Source organism: Arachis duranensis, chromosome 6 (assembly GCF_000817695.3).
Source record: "Arachis duranensis cultivar V14167 chromosome 6, aradu.V14167.gnm2.J7QH, whole genome shotgun sequence".
Taxonomy (NCBI): Eukaryota; Viridiplantae; Streptophyta; class Magnoliopsida; order Fabales; family Fabaceae; genus Arachis; species Arachis duranensis.
The window spans coordinates 59,354,669-59,362,048 of NC_029777.3; the positions used below are offsets into that span (position 1 = coordinate 59,354,669).

At 36.8% G+C, this 7,380-nt stretch overlaps 1 non-coding gene across 1 annotated transcript; it reads left to right on the forward strand.

Annotated features, from left to right (window-relative positions):
• The first annotated feature begins 2,655 nt into the window (after positions 1 to 2,655).
• LOC127739928 (small nucleolar RNA R71) lies at positions 2,656 to 2,759 on the forward strand. The gene has a single exon (XR_008000670.1). It is a non-coding gene; the product is annotated as a small nucleolar RNA R71 (small nucleolar RNA).
• The last annotated feature ends 4,621 nt before the right edge of the window (positions 2,760 to 7,380 follow it).

Genomic DNA, 7,380 nt, shown 5'->3' on the forward strand with positions numbered 1-7,380 from the left:
AAACTTAAAATATTGCTCGCCCTCGAGCAAGAGAAGAAAGAAGAGAAGAAGAAGAAGAAGAAAATATGGGGGGGAGAGAGAGATGGTGTTTCGGCCAAGGTAAGGAAGAGGGGGTTGTGTTGTGTGAAAATGAAGTGGAATGGAGGGGTTTATATAGGAAAAGGGGAGAGGGTAGGTTCGGCCATGTAGGGTGGGTTTGGGTGTGAAAGTGTTTTTGAATTTTGAAGGTAGGTGGGGTTTATGGGGAAGAGTGGATGGATGTAAGTGGTGAAGGGGGTAATTGGGAAGAGAGATTGAAGTTGTTGGGAAGTGTGACATGGGGAAGAGTGTTATAGGATTAGGAGGTAAGGTGGGAATATGTTAGGTGGGGATCCTATGGGGTCCACAGATCCTGAGGTGATCCTGTGGGATCCACAGATCCTGAGGTGTCAAGGAATCACATCCCTGCACCAAATACACATGCAAAATGCCTTTGTATACCATTCTGGCGTTAAACGCCGAGGTGATGCACGTTCTGGGCGTTCAACGCCCATGTGAAGCATGTTCTGGGCGTTCAACGACCATGTATAGCATGTTTTTGGCGTTGAATGCCAGTTCCATGCTTGTTACTGGCGTTCAGCGCCAGCTTTTCTCAAGGCACATTCCTATCGTTCAAACGCCAGAATGTTGCTTGTTTCTGGCGTTCAGCGCCAGATTCATGCTCTGTTCTGGCGTTGAACGCCAGCCAGATGCTCCTTACTGGCGTTGAACACTAGTCTGTCCTTCCTCCAGGGTGTGATTTTTCTTCTGCTATTTTTGATTCTGTTTTTAATTTTTATATTTTTTTTTGTGACTCCACATGATCATGTACCTAATAAAACACAAAATAACAATAAAATAAAAATAAAATTAGGTAAATAAAAATTGGGTTGCCTCCGAACAAGCGCTCTTTTAATGTCATTAGCTTGACAGTGGGCCCTCATGGAGCCACAAGGTGATCAGGTCAATGTTGTATAGTCCCAACACCAAACTTAGAGTTTGGATATGGGGTCTTAACACCAAACTTAGAGTTTGGTTGTGGCCTCCCAACACCAAACTTAGAGTTTGACTGTGGAGGTTCTTCTTGACTCTGAACTGAGAGAAGCTCTTCATGCTTACTCTCTTTTGTCACAGAGGGATGGCCATTTGCCTTAAACACAAGGTAATCCCCATTCAGTTGAAGGACTATTTCACCTCTGTTGACATCTATCACAGCTCCTGCTGTTGCTAGGAAAGGTCTTCCAAGGATGATGCATTCATCCTCTTCCTTCCTAGTGTCTAAGATTATGAAATCAGTAGGGATGTAAAGGCCTTCAACCTTTACTAACACGTCCTATACTATTCCATAAGCTTGTCTCAATGACTTGTCTGCCAATTGTAATGAGAACAAGACAGGTTGTACCTTAATGATCCCCAGCTTCTCCATTACAGAGAGTGGCATAAGATTTATCCCTGACCCCAGATTACATAGAGCTTTTTCAAAGGTCATAGTGCCTATGGTACAAGGTATTAAGAACTTGCCAGGATCTTGTCTCTTTTGAGGTAGAGTTTGCTGAATCCATGTATCCAGTTCACTAATGAGCAAGGGAGGTTCACTTTCCCAAGTCTCATTACCAAACAACTTGGCATTCAACTTCATGATAGCTCCTAAATATTGAGCAACTTGCTCTCCAGTCACATTTTCATCCTCTTCTGAGGAAGAATAGTCTTCAGGGCTCATGAATGGTAGAAGGAGATTTAATGGAATCTCTATGGTCTCTATATGAGCCTCAGATTCCTTTGGATCCTTAATAGGAAACTCCTTCTTGCTTGAGGGACGTCCCAGGAGGTCTTCCTCACTAGGATTTTTGTCCTTCTTCTCCCTTGTGCATTCGGCCATATTGATCACATCAATGGCCTTGCACTCTCCTTTTGGATTCTCTTCTGTATTGCTTGGGAGAATACTGGGAGGAATTTCAATAACTTTCTTACTCAGCTGGCCCACTTGTGCCTCCAAATTTCTAATGGAGGACCTTGTTTCACTCATGAAACTTAAAGTGGCCTTTGACAGATCAGAGACTAAATTTGCTAAATTAGAAGTGCTTTGTTCAAAATTCTCTGTCTGTTGCTGAGAAGATGATGGAAAAGGCTTGCTATTGCTCAGCCTATTGCGTCCACCATTGTTAAAAGCCTTGTTGAGGCTTTTGTTGATCCTTCCATGAGAAATTTGGATGATTTCTCCATGATGAATTATAGGTGTTTCCATAAAGTTCACCCATGTAATTGACCTCTGCCATTGCAGGGTTCTCAGGATCATAAGCTTCTTCAGAAGCTGCCTCTTTAGTACTGTTGGATGCATTTTACCATCCATTCAGACTTTGAGAGATCATGTTGACTTGCTGAGTCAACACTTTGTTCTGAGCCAATATGGCATTCAGAGCATCAATCTCAAGAACTCCTTTCTTCTGAGCTATCCCATTATTCACAGAATTCCTCTCAGAAGTGTACATGAATTGGTTATTTGCAACCATGTCAATTAGTTCTTGAGCTTCTGCAGGCGTTTTCTTTAGGTGAATTGATCCACCTGCAGAATGGTCCAATGACATTTTCGAAAATTCAGATAGACCATAATAGAATAAGATGGTCCATTATGAAAACATGTCAGATGGACACCTTTTGGTCAGCTGCTTGTATCTTTCCCATGCTTCATAGAGGGATTCACCATCTTTTTGTTTGAAGGTTTGAACATCCACTCTCAGCTTGCTCAGCTTTTAAGGAGGAAAGAATTTATCCAAGAAGGGAGTGACTAGCTTATCCTAGGAGTCCAGGCTATCCTTAGGTTGTGAATCCAACCATATTCTAGCTCTGTCTCTTACAGCAAAAGGAAAAAGCATGAGTCTGTAGACTTCAGGATCTACTCCATTCGTCTTAACAGTCTCACAAATCTGCAAGAACTCAGTTAAAAACTGGTAAGGATCTTCGGATGGAAGTCCATAAAACGTGCAGTTCTGTTGCATTAAAGCAACTAGTTGAGGCTTAAGCTCAAAATTATTGGCTCCAATGGAAGGAATGGAGATGCTTCTTCCATCAAATTTGGACGTTGGCTTTGTGAAGTCACCAAGCATTCTCCTTGCATTATTGTTGTTGGGTTCGGCTGCCATCTCCTTCTCTTGTTCTAATGTCTCTGAAAGGTTACCTTTAGATTGTTGTAATTTAGCTTCTATTAGTTTCCTCTTCAGAGTCCTTTCAGGTTCGGGATCAATTTCAACAAGAGTGCCTTTTTCCTTGTTCTTGCTCATATGAAAGAGAAGAAAACAATAAAAGAAGAGGAATCCTCTATGTTACAGTATAGAGATTCCTTTATGTTAGTAGAAGAAGAAAGGGGAGAAGAGTGAAGAAGAATAGGTTCGAATTTTTAGATGAAGAGAGGTGAAGAGAAGTGTTAGTAAATAAATAATTAAATAGAATAAGAAAAGGGAGGGAGAATTTTGAAAATGATTTTGAAAAAGAGGTTAGTATTTTTCAAAAAAAAAAAAGATAAGATAGAATTAAAACATTTAATTAATTAAAAAGAATTTTTGAAAAAGGGGTGAGATATTTTCGAAAATTAGAGAGGGAGAAGTAGTTAGGTGATTTTGAAAAAGATAAGAAACAAACACAAAGTTAAATAGTTAGTTGAAAAAGATATTAAAATCAAATTTGAAAAGATAAGAAGATAAGAAGTTAGATAAGATATTTTGAAATTAAATTTTTGAAAAAGATAAAATTTTGAAAAAGATATGATATAAAAGATACGATAAAAAGATATGATAAAAAGATATGATTTTTGAAAAGATAAGATTAAAAAGATATTTTTTTGAAAAGATATAATTTTAAAAGATATGGTTTTAAAAAGATATGATTGAAATTAGTTTTTGAAAAAGATTTAATTTTTAAAATTAAAATTAATTACTTAACTAACAAGAAACTAAAAGATAAGATTCTAGAATTTTAAAGATTGAACCTTTCTTAACAAGAAAGTAACAAACTTCAAATTTTTGAATCAATCACATAAATTATTAGCTAATTTTCGAAAATATGATGTAAAAGATAAGAAAAAGATTTTGAAAATAATTTGAAAAAGATTTTTGAAATTTTCGAAAATTATAAAAAATGAAAAAGATATGATTTTTGAAAAAGATTTTGAAAAGATAAGATTTTTAAAATTGAAAATTTGACTTGACTTGTAAGAAACAACTAATTTTTTAAAAATTTTTGACCAAGTCAACCCAAAATTTCGAAAATTTGGAGGGAAATAAGGAAAAGATATTTTTTTTTTGATTTTTTTTCGATTTTTTAATGATGAGAGAGAAAAACAACAAACATGACCCAAAACATAAAAATTTTGGATCAAAACACAAGATGCATGCAAGAACAGTATGGATGTCAAGATGAACACCAAGAACACTTTGAAGATCATGATGAACATCAAGAACATAATTTTGAAAAATTTTTGATGCAACGAAAACATGCAAGACACCAAACTTAGAAATTGACTCAAGACTCAAACAAGAAACACAAAATATTTTTGGTTTTTATGATTTTCTAATTTTTTTTGTATTTTTATTATTATTTTCGAAAATATTTTTGGAAAAAATGAAAAAGAAAAGAAAAATTTTTGAAAAAGTTTTTGAAAAGAAAATTACCTAATCTGAGCAACAAGATGAACCGTCAGTTGTCCATACTCGAACAATCCCCGACAACGGCGCCAAAAACTTGGTGGACAAAATTGTGATTTGCCCTCTTTGTATTTGCATGAGATTTATTTAATGGCTCTTTGGCATATGTGATCACAACTCCGTTCAACTTAACCAGCAAGTGTACTGGGTCATCCAAGTAATACCTTACGTGAGTAAGGGTCGATCCCACAGAGATTGTTGGTATGAAGCAAGCTATGGTCACCTTGTAAATCTCAGTTAGGTAGATTAAATGATTTATGATAGGTTCGAAAATTAATAATAAACAGAAAATAAAATAAGATAGAAATACTTATGTGAATCAATAGTGGGAATTTTAGATAGGCGTATGGAGATGCTGTGCTCCTCTTGAATCTCTACTTTCTTATTACATTCATCCAATTTCTTCTTACTCCTTTCCATGGCAAGCTGTATGTAGGACATCACCGTTGTCAATGGCTACATCCCATCCTCTCAGTGAAAATGGTCCTATGCTCTGTCATAGCACGGCTAATCATCTGTCGGTTCTCAATCAGGTTGGAATAGAATCCCTTGATTCTTTTGCGTCTGTCACTAACGCCTAGCCTTCAGGAGTTTGAAGCTCGTCACAGTCATTCAATCCCGAAATCCTACTCAGAATACCACAGACAAGGTTAGACTTTCCGAATTCCCGGAATCCTACTCGGAATACCACAGACAAGGTTAGACTTTCCGAATTCCCATGAATGCCGCCATCTATCTAGCTTATACCACGAAGATTCTGTTGGGGAATCTAAGAGATATGCGCCCGGCCTAAGGTAGAACGGAAGTGGTTGTCAGTCACGCGCGTTCATAGGTGAGAATGATGATGAGTGTCATGGACCATCACATTCATCAAGTTGAAGTGCAACGAATATCTTAGAATAGGAATAAAAGAGAATTGAATAGAAAATAATAGTAATTGTATTGAAACTTGAGGTACAGCAGAGCTCCACACCCTTAATCTATGGTGTGTAGAAACTCCACCGTTGAAAATACATAAGTAAAAGGTTCAGGCATGGCCGAATGGCCAGCCCCCATGGTCTAAGGACTAGGCGTCCAGAGATGTTCCAAGATATCGTCAAAGACCAGATAAGATTCCTAATATACTAGTAAAAAGTCTTATTTATACTAAACTAGCTACTAGGGTTTACATGAGTAAGTAATTGATGCATAAATCCACTTCTGGAGCCCACTTGGTGTGTGTTTGGGCTGAGCTTGATCTATCCACGAGCTGAGGCTTCCTTTGGAGTTGAACGCCGAGTTATAGCGTGTTTCTGGCGTTCAACTCCGGGTTGTGACGTGTTTCTGGCGTTTAACTCCAGACAGCAGCATGTACTTGGCGTTGAGCGCCACTTTACGTCGTCAATTCCCGATTAAAGTATGGACTATTATATATTGCTGGAAAGCTCTGGATGTCTAATTTCCAACGCTGTTGAGAGCGCGCCATTTGGAGTTCTGTAGCTCCAGAAAAATCCATTTCGAGTGCAGGGAGGTCAGATTCCAACAGCATCAGCAGTCCTTTTGTCAGCCTTTTTCAGAGTTTTACTCAAGTCCCTCAATTTCAGCCAGAAATTACCTGAAATCACAGAAAAACACACAAACTCATAGTCAGAAATGTGAATTTAACATAAAAACTAATGAAAACATCCCTAAAAGTAGCTTGAGCTTACTAAAAACTACCTAAAAACAATGGCAAAAAGCGTATAAATTATCCGCTCATCAATTTCCAATTCTCATACCTTGCCAAGAGATTTTCTAATTATTAATTTATTTTTCTTGTCATTTAAATTACTTGTTCCTTTATTTCAAAAAACCCCAAAACATACCTTCTTCCATAACCAATAATAAATCATACCTCCCTGCAATTCCTTGAGAAGACGACCCGAGGTTTAAATACTTCGGTTATCAATTTCAAAGGGGTTTGTTACTTGTGACAACCAAAACGTTTGTACGAATGAATTTTCTGTTGGTTCAGAAACTATACTTACAACGCGATTATGTTTGTGAATTTCTTTACCGATAGGAAATCCGTACGTCAAAAATGGTGCCGTTGCCAGGGAATTGCAAACGTGTACCTTATTATTGGTTATTGTAAATATTTTTTTCAAAAAAAAAATTTCAGATTTTTATTTTAAATTTTTTATCTTATCTTATCTTATTTTTCAAAACTCAAATCTTTTTTCAAAAAAATTATATCTTTTTCAAAATCTTATCTTATCCTTTTTCAAAAATCATGTCTTTTTTCAAAATCTTATCTTATCTTTTTTCAAAAACTTATCTTATATTTTTTTTTCAAAAATCATATCTTTTTCAAAATATTTTCTTTTTGTTATTTTTTGTTTTTATTTTTTTCCTACTACTATGAACTCTCACCCCTTTGGCTATAAGTCTGGTTTAAATTATGTTGTAGGAAGAGGAGATTGTAATGACAACATGCACCAAGGATGGAACAATCAAAGATGGGAGGAGCCACAACGATTTGATCAACCCTCATGGCAACAACCACCTCCAATGGACTATCAACAACCATTCTGTGATGCATACCAAGGTAACAGCTATGGTGAGCGCTCTTTTGATTATCAACAACCACCACCATACGCCTATAAACCCCCTCTTCAACATAGCTTTGGACCACTATACTCACAAG